The 16963-nt window shown below is 24.2% G+C and overlaps 1 protein-coding gene and 1 pseudogene across 1 annotated transcript in view; one reads left to right on the plus strand and one right to left on the minus strand.

Moving 5' to 3' along the window:
- LOC112602355 (connectin-like) overlaps positions 1–16963 on the plus strand; it is a 243929-nt gene that overhangs the window by 166162 nt on the left and 60804 nt on the right. The window lies entirely within an intron of this gene.
- On the minus strand, positions 9337–12121 carry LOC112602356 (annotated as a pseudogene).

Below are 16963 nucleotides of genomic sequence, written 5' to 3' on the forward strand. Positions count from 1 at the left end.
TATTATTATATTTTACAATTATTAATTGATATTTATTTACTATATTATTATATTTTACATATTAAAGAAATCTGTTATTATTTTTTTTTTTTTGTGATAAATTGCTGGCCACAAGTTGGTCCATAGCGTTGTCTAACTTACTAATAGCATTGAAAATCGTATCACATCTTTTTTCGTCCATTTCAGATTGCTCAAAAAAATTACGTAATCCTTATAAAAGTTAAAATTAGGTAGATAAGGTACGATAACGTATATAAATTACGATAATATTTAACCACTGTCATTATTAGTTTCATTACGAGTACATCAAATATATTGTACCTACATAATCTTCATATTATGTATGTAAATTGTACATGCATATGAAATATTATATTAGTATTATTAATTATTGAAAAAATAAATTTTAAGACATTACAATAAAGTAAGATTTTTAACTCATTGAATTGCTTTTCTTAGTCTGTTCACAGTTATTTACATGCGATTATGCGATATTACACCAAACTGTAGTTTTGGCATGTTTGTTAGAAATAATAGTAAAGTTAGAGACTTTATGATTTTAACATTAACGTATAAAATAAACATATACAAATAAAATAAATAAATAAATTCATATAATATTTTTTATAATTTAATTTGATATATGTTTTATACAATAAAATATTAATAGGAATAATATTTAATTAAATTCCATTCAATACGATTAACGGGACTAACTTACTTCGAAAAGAATATATTTTATAAAAAAAATAGTAGTCTGTAATTTTACTCGATTTTTTTAAAGAAATCAACTACCTATTTCATATGGGAAATAGTTACTCTTGCTTTTGGAAATTATGAGCTTTTCATCAATCATGCATTTTGAATTAACAAAGGAAATAGTATGTTTAGAAAAACATGTTATAGCAGCATTCGAGTACCCTAATTTCTCTGACCAATGGTATGTAATAACTCAATTATGTTAATTTTGGAAGTAGTATGTTTTAGACTGTCGCCCCACACATTATTATAATGACATTTGGGAAATATAATTTATATCATCACATAATACAGAAAAGGATAATGTTTATTATTTTTTTATTAGAATTATATACATATACGTAAGTACTGCCAATTTATTTCGTCATTCACTATATTAAAGAGTATTATCAAACAATTGAAAATATTATACGGCTGCAAGTATAATATACACATTAATAATAATTTACAGCAGCAGCGTGCAAGTTCAGCCATAAATAATTATAATATGATTCAAAAGTTATCACCATATTATTTGTTGATAATAAAAAAGAAAAAAAAAACAAATGAAAAATGAAAAACGTAATGATGTATTTTTTTTTATTTACTTAATTATAAAAGTATAATACCCGTTGTTCACTAGATGGGAATATGTGACATTTAATTTCAAATGAAATCAATTATTATTACGACAAAATTACTACGTAAAATATGTGTGTACAATACTATTACTGACATCATATACGTAGGCGTTTTGTTGAATTTAGATGAGATAAAATTTTAGAAATCATTAAGCTTTGTCTGTTTATAAGTTATCTATATTATAACGGTTATTCGATTAGGTACAGCAGTACATATTATATTGATAATTGATTTTTAAAATGCTTTGTACTGTCCCGGCTACCACGCATTTTGAATTCATTAGAAAAGTCGTACCAACAATATTATTATTCTAACCGTATGCGTGTTGTGCAGTAAAACGAACATTCGTATGCCGCCCCCATCATGTCAAATTAATTGTTTGTACGGAATCAGGGAAGTGTTAATGCGTGACGTTACGCCATCCCTCATCTTCGAAGGAATTAATGTATCTGCTCGGATGTCTTGCAAAAAAATTAATATCGCATTTTGTAAGCCACACGAATCTCGTTTTATGTAAAATGTCAAAACGCGATACGACAGACGAATATCGTGGATGGAAAGTATATGGCCGGGAAACGGTGAGTAAGCCAACCCGTTATTCGAAACGGTCGGCACTTTTTACCGTGTATAAAGGTATCATTTATATACGTATAACAACGCGAGAAGACTCGAGAAAATTAATTCTCGGCGCAATCTCTTCCGTACACTCTACACACTGCGTACCTAAGCAAATAGTAAGCGCGCACGATGTGTATAATATAATTTGCGCAAACACTGCTAACTGATTACCGTCATATCCGTGTGTCGTTGCAACACGATTCGAAAAATATTATCTTCGCACATATGGCTAATATTGTTATCTCGTGACGATAAACATACAACATGGGTAAATAATAAATACGAAAAATTATACATGTATAGTAGTCGTACGTTTTGTGATTACAATATTATTATTTTTTTTTTTTTCATGCAACATTTTTACCTGTTTTTTTTTTTTTAAATTAATTTTCAAATAATTGAAAGTTTAAACTATAATATACATTTTGATGGTTAAGTGTATATTTATAATATTGAATTACTTAATTCCTGAATTATATTTACAGTATATAAATTTTGATTTATTTAAGATAAACTAATTTTTTGTATATTTATGTTATGTTGAAAATAAGTAAAAAATAAAATTTAAACCATATTACTACTCTGCTATATATATATATATTATTTTTTTTTATTCATTTGATATGAATATTAAAATAATTTTATTTTTGAAGACAAAAATAACTTTTTACAAAGTTCTAGTGAAACTAGTTGCCTTGCATATGTGTAGTGTGTAACAACACAAAAGTAGACGAATTTAATTTAACGACTTATAAACGAAAAATATTAAAAATAACTTATGGGATCAAAGTTAACAATAAAAGAAAATTTGAGATAAAGACAAACCAGAAAATTCAAGACCTTTACAGAAAAACTAATATTAATAGAGTTTTAAAAAATAGTAGATTGAACTATGTTAGAGACGTGTGGTCATAAGTGGAAAAAAATTGACAGATTAGAAACTAAAAATGAAAATGAAACACAAAAAAGTGCCAATATAGGTCATTATAGACAAAGATGGAAAGATAGAGTTAAAGACTCAAAAGAGCTTGAAATAGAAACGGGAAAAACTAGCTATGGTGAGAGGCAGGTGGAGGGAAGTGGTTGTTGCGGAAATGGGCCTAAATAGCCTGGACCACTTCAAGAAGAAAAAATGTATATTATACGGATAGGCACATAAAAATATTTACAAATGTTTCATGCTTTTAAAATTGAAAATATATTTTATCCCGACAAAACCAGGAAAATCATAAAAATAAATCGACTATTTTGTAAAAACGTATTATTTAAATTATATTATGAAAACCTTTTCCGTTAAAAACACAAAAATGTATTTAAAAAATACATGTAGACATTTAAAATATATATCAACCCGTACATAAAAATGTAATCATAGTAGGTATATTAAATTTAGCGATTGGTGTCGTTATTATACTTAACTACTTTACTTCAACAAATTAATGGCCAGAACTATCGATGTCGATTTTAATATTTTGTCGGGCATTTTTTTTTTTTTTTATAACAACGACAAACTGTTTATAATATATATGCAGAACTTCGGTACAGGATACATAATGCATTTTACGAGCGATACATATTATTATTATTACGCGGTCGTTGTACATGTTTTGCCTACACTATATTATTATTATTTCTAAGCTTACTGAGCTGAATCGCGTTGGGCACATGGTGCACACTGCAGAACCATTATATACCTATAGCAACATTTCAGAAGTAAATTAATATCGGAATCGTTTCATTGCAGTTGTGCATAGTACGTATTTTTTTCTCTTTTATTTCTCTTTTAGATTGCGATAAATGCTCTTTTGAGTTTTATGTAAATTAGAATTTACTATTATTATTCAAATGTTCTTGTAAAAATAAAAATCAATTTAAACAAAACGATTGAATGCTGCAGCATTCCGGTAGAACAATATTATTATAAATAGTATTTCTACTACGAGCATAATCACGCTGTGAATCAAAAGTATTATCATAAAATTGTTTTTAAATATACTGAGTGTTTATTTTTATTTTTTAGTTTTATAGATCAATTTAGTTTTTAGAAAAACATTTGTTAAGCACGACCTTTTTAATTGAAATAAAATTCATTATATTAAAAGATTTTAGACTTTATTTTCAACAATATCTATAGAACTCACATGACTTATGAGTTATGAGTATTCATAAATTCGAATTTGGCATATTTTCTCATTTTTTGTTTTTTTTTTTTTTAAATATTTTTTACTGATACATGACATGTATGATGTGTAGTAAATACAAAACTGGATTATGTTTATCAAAATTAGATAATAATTTTAAAATAAAATTTTTGTTATTTTACATTATATTGAAAATAACGTTTGGAAGTAATAAATTGTATTTCAGTTTTTTCGATTAAACATCTTTAAATAGCAACTTTATAGTTTTCTATTTAAATTGTTTACCCTGTAACAAAAAAAAAAAAAAATCGTGATTCTTTGATTCATATTTGTGTTAAATTTGATAGTCGTAACGTAAGTATATAAGTGTACTAGCTAGTAGATAGATACAGATAGATAACGTACATAACTATTTTCTCGTGTATATATTTCTTTGAAAAAACGTATTACGTTTTCATTTATTTAAAAAAAATACGCAGTAGACATATTTTATTAAATTTAAAAGGAATTTTTTTTATTATTACAAAATATTTTACTCGGTTATTATTTCTTTGAAACTTGATTAAAGACTAGAAAAGCATGAGGAAAAATGTAGCGGATTGAATGGAAATTATATTTATGACGAAATACTAAACGTAGAATACATCACTCGAACAAATTGATACTATAAATGTATATTTTAATATATTATTTGGTATTTAATTACAACTTGTTTAAGTGTATTAGTTTTGTAATACTGAGTGATTAGTTAAATTAAATCTGCACTCATGCGATAATGTATATGCTCCAGCAAATTGCATATTTAGATAGATATAATATGTAGTGTGCTAAATTACTTTTAATATCGCATCATATTCATTATTACGTATATATTTGTATTAAAAAACTGCCCTAAAAAACGAATGAAAAAAAAATTAGGAAATGAACTAAAAAAAAAAATATATTACTAACTCAAAAAACTAAAATGAAATCCATAAACATATTACCACGCATTATTGCAATTATGTTTAACGGGGTTTCGTAATAACTAAATACATACATCAATACAGAACTCAACAACTAAAATTATTATACGTGAACGGTAATATTTTCTGCACTAAGATATTTGAATCAATATAATATTGATCATTAATTCAAAAACGTAATTCCAATTACGAATATTATATAAAAAATCCCACTTAAAAGCACTGTCTTTCAAATTTTTAAAATAAGAATTTTAAATAACTATTAACGCGTAGTGTTCATTTTTATGCCTCAAAATATCAATGTATTTAAGGTTTCAATTGTATGAATTTACTTTAACCGAAATAGCAATATCACCACTTTTAAATTAAAATTGTACGTACATCTCATACCAACTTATTATGACAAAAAGCTTATTTTTTCATCAATAATATTTTGTTAGTTAATTTATTGTTTATTTTAATGTTAATTGATTTAGTTTAAAATAAAGTTTTCTACATTTATTTATAATTTTAATAAGTTTTAGAAAAGTAAGTTAACGTTTCATTCGAACAAAAAAAAAAAAAAAAAACTCAATGAAAAGTTGTGTTTAAAAACTATACTAACAAATGGCATAGGTATAACAAAATATAGTGTTCATTAAATTGTTTTTTTGTTAGTCATTATTTTATTTTAATATCTTTTTTAGGTGTTATTTTAATAAAAACACGCAAAAATATATTTTTAATTAAATACATTTAAGCAATTTAAAGTTTATACTTCATGTTCCTTGTTTAAAAAATTGAGATATTCTAGTTGATTAGTTTGCATTTTGTGCAGGTGTGTTCTTAAATTTAAAAATAATAATAATAATAATAATAACTATTTTAGACGTAAATAATTTTATGTAAACTGTTAAAAATGACAAAAAAACAAAAATATATAATATTCGGTTAAGAAATAAATTTAAACATAAATTCAAGGTTGCTTTATAGTTATAGATTAAATTAGAAACTCAGAAACTAGTAAGGAATTCGGGAAATTATATTTGTTCGCACTGTTCTACAATCTGATGTAAGTATTTTATTTTAAATTCAGACAAAAATGTACCTTGTATACATGTAAATATAACTTTTAGATTATTAGTCACTATTAAAAATAAAAATTGTTCCATAAAAATGCACCAAAAAAACAAACACATAATTAATATTATTCATTTTTTTTTTTTTTAATATATGCAATATTAATATGTTAAAACTAAAAGTGATTTTACTTTATTAAAAATTGTATAAGCTGCATCATTAATCTAATTAAAAACAAAAAAAAAAGTAATAATTAAATGTACATGTCAATAATAATTTTTGAAATGAAAATATTATTTACCTAATACATATATTTTTAAAAAAATACACTTCACCATTCTGTATAATTTTTAGTTATCTTTAATGTCAAACGTTAAAAATTAAGTCAAAATTTTTCAGCAATAATAATACTATTTAAGATTATACAATATTAAAATAAATAAAAAGTGTTCAAATTATTGTACAGTTAATAATATTAAAATTATTATATAAAGAAACATTTATATGATATATTTTAAATACTCATTATACAGTTCCACGTGTTAATGTGATGAACTGATGATCAATATTAAAAAAGGAACATACATTTTTTAATTAGCTAGGTAGATTGATCGTAATAATCGAAAATATAACATTTTTTTTTTTCTGGTCAATGTCGTAATTAATTTTTAGACTTAAATATTTCTATATAATACCTTAATAGGTATATACGTAATAAACAATACCTATAAAAATTATTGATAAGTTAAAACCAATGTTATCATTAAAGGATAACACATTTAAAAAAGTATTGTTATATTTATTAAGAGGTTTAAATCACTTTAAGTATTATTCAAATAATTCACAAAAACATTTTATCAATACTTCTTTTTTTTTCTATAAAAAATTGTAATTTTTGTTGTTCATTTGATAATAAACAATATAAGAATTTTTATTTTTCTATCACTTTCCAAAGCTTCGAAAATTAATTTTTATTTGCAAAATAAATGGTCAACAATTCTGTTGGTACAAGCGAATTGCTATAGAATATCTTAACGATTTAAGAACTCGTATTTTACAATAATTGTGAAGAATACAAAAAGAAATATTGTTATATAATTTCTACTTATTTTTCAAGCTTACACACAATATTCTTTTAAATAACATTTGTTTTACATTTTAAATTGAAATAAAACTCATTGCAAATACAGTATAATATATGAGGTATATAGGAAAGGTTATTGTTATTATTATTTTAAAATAATGTGCTTTTTATTATACCTACATTATATTTCTCCCAACAATTTTCTGAAAAATGTATTGTTCTCCGTATTGTACACAGTACCTATATGTGACTCATCATTAAATTCATCAATAACAAATAATAAATTTATTGTCTGTTGACTGTTCTTCATAAACTATTTATTCAATTTCATAGAATACTTTAAAATTCAAAATATTTTTTATTATTATTATTTGTGACGCTTAATTTACATATCATTTATTTTTATCTAAATAATGATTAAAAAAAAAAAAATTAAATAAACATTAAACATTTTATTTTATTTTAAACATTTACATAACTACTTTGTTCAATGAGGAAATACTTTTAAGAACTATTTCCACAAAATAAATCATCAAATAATATATAATAATTAAATTTGTTCTAGTAAAGATTGTCGCATATTTCAATAACCTTCAACAAACCGTTTTTTTAATGTTCAACACTCACAACTATTCGTTAAATTTCTAGTAACGATTGTGAACGTCACTGGACTGTGCAATACGCTTAACTGCATAAGCATAATACACAATATTATTATGTATGTCACAGTAGATCATACATATGTTTGTACATTGCATAAAATATAGAACTAACGACCTACGTCCTACAGTTATGATATGAATGTGTTTTTTTTTCGTTGTGTTTTTTGTCAAATATTGAAAATATCCGGGTTTATTGTTCCTCCCGGAACTGACTATGCATCCGTGAAAATAAAATCGCATTTATTATCCATTTATTTGAAAATCTGTTATGACGAAATTCAAAATCTTATTTTTGACATTTGTTTTGTTTATCTACGAATTATCTACGAACAAAATACGTATACTCGTTTTTGATAGAGTTACTCTATAACACACAGATGAAAATATAACGAATGTTTAACGGTAACATGTAATGTTGTATAAATTAATAATTATTAAACTTGTTTACGGTTCATTTATTTCACGTGAAATACAAAGAATTTATTTATATATTTCCTCAAAATACAGACTGCAAAAAACTGAATTTCCCTGTAAGATATTACGGTGAATCATTATTCTAATGACCTATATGCATAGTTACATTATAGAATATTACTAGATATTTTATAAGATTTAATTTTTCGCTGTTAAATAGTTTATGGATATTATAATATATTAATTATTAAGGACATTTATTTACTGAATATGCCATTAAAATGTTTTTAGTTTATAGGTATTTTACACATAACTAAAATGTGATATATTGATTTAAAGTTTTCCAATTTTCGAAATAAATAATCTTATGATTTTATGAATTAAAAAAAGTCCAAATAAAAAAAAAACTTACCCGCAGTATGTATGCAGTTTTCAATAATTGAATTGTACTTTTATTGTTACATAATATGAAAATACTTGAGCTGCATTTGATATCGTCGTTACATTTCTTACAAACTAAATAATATAAAATGTATTTTTATATTTTTATAATTTATTTTAAAAATAAAATACATTATAAAAATAAATATTTATTCATTAATATTGAAAAGTGTCTACTGAATATAGGGTCCGAACATTAATGACCTTTGCATCTTTTTTGGAACATCATAAACGATGTCTTCCTAGTTTGAGATGTATCTCAATAACTTCACCAGTTTATTGTTTTTCATTAAAATACTTTCGTGTTTTTATTAATCGATAAAATAACCTCAACATTATTATTTTTAGTATATATAGTATATAATGTTGACAACAGTGGTGACGGATAAAAATAACAATTACAATTGCAATCAATATAATAACTGTAATTAATAAAAGTTTTGACAAAATTAATAATTTTAAGTATTTCATTTTTTAGAACGTTCCTTATGTTTTAATGTCATAATATGCATTTGTCTTAAGACATTTTTAACGTTAAAATTGAAATATCACTACGGTATACGTAATACTATTTATGTTTCTATGTCGTCTAATTCTTCTAAGTACTTGCTGTAACTGTGTTTGATTTTTGTGATAATGTATCTGGGTAAATTATTATGCATTAATCTCAAAACTTTTTGATTGGGTCCAATCAAAAGCAGAGCATCGGTAAAGTACTCGACAGCTAAATCGTCATCATCGTTGTCCATGGCATCCACCGCGGCGTTTATCTACAACAATAAACTCTAAGCTCGAAAACTCGTAATCTACCCGAAGGATTATTAATTATTGTATACACTTTTATAATATGTCAAAATCATAGCATTAGAAATTAAGCGTGTTAGATCAAACTTAAAATTATAATATAAATCGTGTAAGTAGAGGAACCATTATAATATATACTTTTAACATAATATATAATATCATGATTGAAAATAATTCAGTCTAATAAAAAGTCGTAAATATCGGAATAGATTTTTTTCCCATCATAGTGTATATAGATACCAATGAATATATTTATAAGATTTAGCGTCCTCGTCAACTATGAACAATCTCAATGAATTTACTTCGTACTTAGTGTTTAAGAGTTTCAAGATACTATTAACTGTAGCTAATTCAGTTAAATTTTCTATTTTCCTTCACTTTTGAAATCAATTATTTGAAATTAATTATCAAACATATTACACTCATTTTCTGTAGTCATGTGTTAAGTTAATGTTTGATTATATACGTCATCTGAATTTCATAAATATAAGCTAAAACGTTTTTTAAATAATAACCAATAGGTATGTATTAATTAATAGGTTCAATCACATTGAATATTTTTGGTATGCGATTTTCTTCACGATTCTTACGATAGAAACATGTTATTGTGAAGTGCATTACAAATTAGTTTTTACAAAGTATATTATTATTATAGTAGATTATTTAAAAGGTTTAATGATGCACGTATATCCTTGCGCAATAAGTACTTATTTTATTATTTCGTTACTTCCTACTATCTAAACATACTGTAATTCATTACACAATACGCAATGACTTCTACGCGTATTACAATATCGATCTATATTTACTCAATATAATATTATTATTACATTGTTTGTCGTTTTCTGGTTGTTTTTGGTATTTTATAATCTTTGACCGAAATTATGACCCACCAATATTGTCAGCCTCGAAATTAGTGACTCGACAAGAATTTTGAATGAAAAAAACTGCGGTGTTTGTCCAAAAACTATACTCTGGACCCCATAAAAGGGTTTTGCGGGATTCATAACAGCCGTCTGAATTAAAACTATACAACATAATATCATAATATACGTCATACATTTATATAATATATATCTACACACCCGAAATTCCGATCTCACGTTGAATTAATACATGTACACACGCGCGTCCCAAGAGTAGGCTCATTATACAGGTAGTAGGTACATAAATGTAAGTACCATCAAACATTTGCTACTCGCATAGTAATACGTATTACGTAACGGTTCATATTCACGCGAAATTAATCTCGTTTATGGTAAAAATTCAATTATACACGCGCGTGTCCCTTGACTCTATACACGTCGTTATAATATACGAAGGTAGGTACCAATTTCACAAAAACATATAATATTTATGATAAAACTAACAAATATAGGTTACATTGTATTTTTCAAAAATATCATAAAATATAAAATATTCTTTTGTTTTTATTAGTAAATATTTTTTTGTATTCTACCGCGTTGTATTATAAATGTATACATATAGTTTACGGTTTTATTATTTATTTATTAATAATCATTTATAATAAAAATATTTATTATTAAAACATTAATAATAATTCTATGTGTCGTTTGTAGTTTTACTCTACGCGGTTGGAAATGATTTTTTTTTGTTTGTTAAATAAAAAGTAATTATTACTTCTAGATGAAAAAAAAATTCTTAAAGAGAAAGTTTATTATTTTTTTACATTATTTTACATTTTTTTTTTATGTTAGGTTTGTGATTTTTTGAGTGATCATTCTTTGCTTACTTAACTTATATAATATCTACTCGACATTGGGAGTAGAGTACAGACGGAGGTGGTTAGTCATTACAGTAGACCATATAATATAATATGCATAAATAATAAAGTATACGTTTAATGTAATGAAAAATGTAGTATTTTAATTTAAAATAACTGAATAAAATATGACCAACTATCCTAATCAGAATATTAAAAAATTAAACCAACCGTTAAATATTAATCAATAAGTAATGCTATCATTAAAAAAATATGATCGTTTTACATGGGATAAAAGACATTTAAAAAAAATTCCTTTTAAGGCTGATGAATGTACCTACGTTGTAAAGCAAATAGGTCATTTTAAAAGTTTGAGGTACGTAGGTATTGTATATGAAACGATCATATTTTAGCAATACAAATCATAAGTAATTTATGATATTCACGACTTAATTCATTTTTAAAATCTAATAATGCGTTTTTATTCAAATTGATTTGATATTTTTAAATTATCAATTTTGTCACGAAATTTCTGTATAATCATACCTCTAAAGCTTAAATAAAGGCAATGGTAAACGATCTTTTTTTTACATTTCCTTTATTTCGATTACCTTAATCTTGATAAAATTGTAAACCGGACTGTGGCAAAATATGATGTTGTCTATGACGTCTAGTTGTCTTACTATAGACTTGGCTTTGTCTATGATTAGGTGCTTTTCGTCGGTTTTATGATTTTTTGACCAAATCATATACATGACTATCAACATTTCTATCATTATTATCGCGATTGTAGATATAGCATTTGAACTGTAGCAATTTTGACAAGACATGTTTCGCTAGTGTTTAAATGAGTTATTCGTATTAAAGATACTAGTGTTGTCAATGCAGGATTCTATAGTGATTTATAAACTTAAACGCGTTATCATTAATACATAGATCATACAAAATATTTAAAAATACTTAAATAATTATTATATCAGCTGAACTCATAGACTTATAAACTTTTCTAATTTCTAAAAAATAAAATATTTATATTAAGTCAATTCAAATTTGTACTGTATAATTATTTATTATAAATTATAATTTATCACTATTAACTGATTAGAATCCATTAGTATAAGTAAAAAAAGAGTTTTTAGATGCATTGAAACCATTTTCATGAAACAAATCATATAATGAATTCCATGTGATAAAATATTTTGTATAAGTAGCTAAAAGTACAATATAAAAGCTATATGTTTAGATACACAAATATATAATTTAATTAAAACAAATTTATAACATAAAAATATTGTTTAACATTAGGAATTACGTATACAATACAGAATTTTGTTTATTCAGGAAAAAAATTAATCTTGTAATTTTCAACTTTTAAATAACTACATTAACATTGAAAATTGCAGCTAAAACGATATATTATATTATATAACAAAGATGGCTAACTTGCGACTCGTGTCTTATTCATAAAATTAAAATTTACTTCTTATAATTATGAGTTTTAATTTTTTAATATACTTTTGAAAAAAATGTATCAAATTATATGAAATGTATTTACTTACATTTTGGCTCTTGGTATAATTGTATTTACCTATGTAACTCGTAAACATACTTATATTAGCCCCTGATATATACAAAGTCTAACACAAATAACTTACCTAAATTATAAAATAATCATGACATGATTTTTGTTCCTATTAATTAAAGAAAAAAAAATACAAAAAATACAAAAAATGTAATACATAATTTAAAAATTAAAATGGTTATTAGTTATATAGTTAGAAGAAGAAAATTAAAACCAATATTAATTAAAACTAAATTTATCATGGAAACAAATTTATTGAGTTATATTATATTATGTAACTTTTTATTTTGTATTTCAGAATATCTTAGTGTAGGTATGTAAATGCTTTGCTTCCATAAATTAATAATATTATTACTTATTTTAATCAAATAATATACCATGCAGAAGGTTCTGAAATTTTTTAAATAAATATTACAGTGTAAATTTTGACTATTAAATCCATCCTGCTTGACAGTAGATAATTGTGATTTGAGATATAAAGTGAAACGCAGAGCCAATTGTATTATGATAATATTATATGTTTATAGATAAATGAAACTAATAAAGTTAAAAAAATTAATGATAAATTTGTTGTTTATAAGTCAAACCTAAATTGTAATAACCAAACTAAACCTCAACGAAACATTCAAAGTCTTTGCTACTATTCAAACATATTCAAAATAACGTTTGGTTGTTCCTTATTATTATATATTCTTATTACGAGTAGTCAATAATTTAATAGATTACTTATACACAAGATAATAATAAAAGTGTGTTTTAAAAAAATAACAGTGCAATGTTAAATTGTTAATGGTAAAATATTTTATCGTATCATCAAATTCGTCTACGGTTTATGTACGATGCACACACGCGATATTATAATGTATAACTTCTTGCCGAGACGCATGTCGCGATATCAAACTGAGAAACCGTCATGTGTCGCAAAAACGCCGAAAACCCATATATCGGTGAATATAATATTCTATTCGTGACTATATATTTATATTAATACACAGAATATCAAGTAATTTCTATAACAGTTTTCGTGACTGTGTATAACTTCTATCAAATAAGTATTATTTGAATATTTAATTTTGTAAAATTATAAAACTGTATTTGGGTGTTACGTTTATTATGATTTGCAATAGTTTTCTTTCTAAAATACATAATATTGAAGTTAATTATGGAATTATGGGTAAGAACTAAGGAGTAGTGACTATAGCTTATACTAGGCAATATCCATCATATTTTATTATCTTACTAAAAACGTGTTGGCACGTATTAACTAAAATATAATACTGAATTTAGTACCAAAAATCATAGTCTATACATTTTTAAATACTTAATTAAAGACTATACTTTTAAATTCTTGAAATTTTTTTGCTGAAGAGTGTTTTGAAAATATAAACTTTTAATTTTCAAACAGTGATCAATTTTTTTACAATACATTATTTAAATTGTTTCTAAAAATATTGACATATCAAGTTCAAAATTCGAACGAGTTTTTGAGTTATTTAACATTGTTGAGTAAGGATAATTTTATAGATACATCGCAACACTACTTTAAATCAAAAACCGACTCATTTGAAAGTATGGTCTTTATGTGCCAATTTAAACTTTCAAAAACCAGAATTTAAATAAATTCACTGTTAAATGCAAAAATTAGGGTGAGCATGTTTGTTGAATCATCTTAAGTGATGATAAAGTTAGCATAATATTCTGAAACTAATTTCGTATCTACATAAACATAATATAATTTAATAATATCTTAATATTATATCGTATACATGCGAGGACCTGTGACTCTCTAGATGTGTGAGTTGTAGATGACATAATAAATCTATTTACATACTTCTGAAGACCGCAAATAGTCATGGTACGTTCATGTTATTTTTTTAGGATATAACATTATGTTTAATATATTATGTATAATTTATATAATATATATCGTATTGAACCGGCGGTTACCCATCTAAAATTGAATAACCTTAGGTGCAGTTCAATTTGATATCAACACTATTAGACCGTCTAGTCACGATGACTGCTGTATCCGAATTGGTTCGCATATTTGAGAATTAACATTCGAATTAGTTTCTGGCATCCCATGCAATACACATCTGAATTAGTTCCCGATAAAAACTTTTGAAAAAGGCAAAATATGCTCTAACAATATTATTTAATAATATTAAAACATATTTCCCATCATAATAAGTACATATAAAATAGACTGTCATTAAAATAAAAACTGTGATAAAATCGGTGTTATATAATCTATATGGACTGATATCTTTAGTCTCTACTCGTTAGTCAATACGACATTCAATAATGTATTGAAATATCCCCTAAGTGTACATATAGTGATTGAATTTGTGTTTTTTGATTACGTTTGAAACTTTTCGAATATGAAATTGATGTAGGTACAGTGAAAAAAATAAAACTTATCGTATTATGAACTTATAAAGTTAAATTTGAAAAAAAAATTGGCAAACGATATTTACCGTTGGACATGTGTGCAAAGAATATATAAGTTATATTTGGAAATAAATAATTTAAATAAAGTTTTTCGTAAAAGTATTATAGGTAATCACAAAAAAAACAATTATAAAAAACTTAATAGATAGACATTAATGCTACATTTCAAAACGAAAAGCTCAAGAAATATTTCACGAAAGACCGGCAAAAACTATTCACTGTAAGTTGGCTAAATTCAATGTTGAAACCATAGATGCTTAAGATTTATATAAAACTAGAAAAATAATACATGCGATTCAGTGTAATATAGTACCAGAGTTTTCCAAAACATTGAGCAAGACCATTGATTTTAGAATAGGTATACTAATAAATGTATTCTAAAATCAATTAATTGTATTAATAACTATTCAACATAACATATTTTATTTGTAAATGGTGTAGAAACCAATATTATTCGATTTTAATTTAATAGAAATTAGGAAATACTAAGTCAAATACAATTTGTGTTTATTAGCGGTACTTTCAAAAATTGTTCCAAGCTTTTTTACAAACTTTTTTCAATTTACAATGTATAAAATAACAACTATGTTTTTCTAGTTTTTTTTTTTACTTCCAAATAAAACTAGTCATATGTATACAAAATAGATTTTCGTTTAATTCAAAAATATTTAAATCTAGATAATATATATATATGGACTTTGAAATAGCCATTCATGTTACAATCTCTGGAATATGGCATTTAGTTCATTTAAAAAGTTGTTTCATTTGGGACAAAGTTGTTTATTGGCTTATCTTTAGTATTGCCCGAAGAAATTAACGATCACTATAAAAATTATTTGATGTCATTAAAATCAAGTAATAAAAAGCTTGAAGAATTCATTAATTATAAACTAGAAAATTATATTGAAAAAGATTGCTGATTTTTACCAACAGTGTGGGCTGAATATTTTAGTAGTATAGAACGAACAATTAATTTTTTCTGTGAATCATTTTACAATCAAGTTCAGCAATTTCTTCTATTTTACAAATCCGAACATTTTTCAATTAATCGATGTGTTAAAATAAGTTCAAATTAAAGTATTATAATTTATAAAATTACAAAACCTTAAGTCTAGAAATAAAAAAATATTTATAAAAGCAGAAATGAAAAAAATATAAAAATTATAAAAAATGTTTGTTATATTTTTTATCTCAATATACATTATACTTAAAATAAAATTGATGGACGAATTAAAAAAAATATGTTATGTTTATTATTATTTATTTTATATTTTTTTAATTACAAATTTCTAACAAAAGCAACAATTTTTAACAATCCGAAAACCAATTTTAATGTTTCAACGATGAAAATAACCTTATTTTTTGTTTTAAATGACATGGATATAGTTATATAATATATTATATTATTATATGGGTGAAGAAAATAAATTTGTAGGGTAAGTATTACCTGATGATCTATAAATTATAATATGTTTGATTGGAATGAATAGATCGAAAATTTGTTTTGTTTTTTCCCAAAAATATATTGGTTGGAATCGAATAAAAAATAGAATTTTCATTATTTTATACTCGTAACTCTAGAAGAGAAAAAGATAAACTATGAATTAAATATATTATCTAGTTTCTAAAAAATATAGGT

Source organism: Melanaphis sacchari, unplaced genomic scaffold, assembly GCF_002803265.2.
Source record: "Melanaphis sacchari strain LSU unplaced genomic scaffold, SCAv2.0 Contig86_pilon_pilon, whole genome shotgun sequence".
Lineage (NCBI taxonomy): Eukaryota > Metazoa > Arthropoda > Insecta > Hemiptera > Aphididae > Melanaphis > Melanaphis sacchari.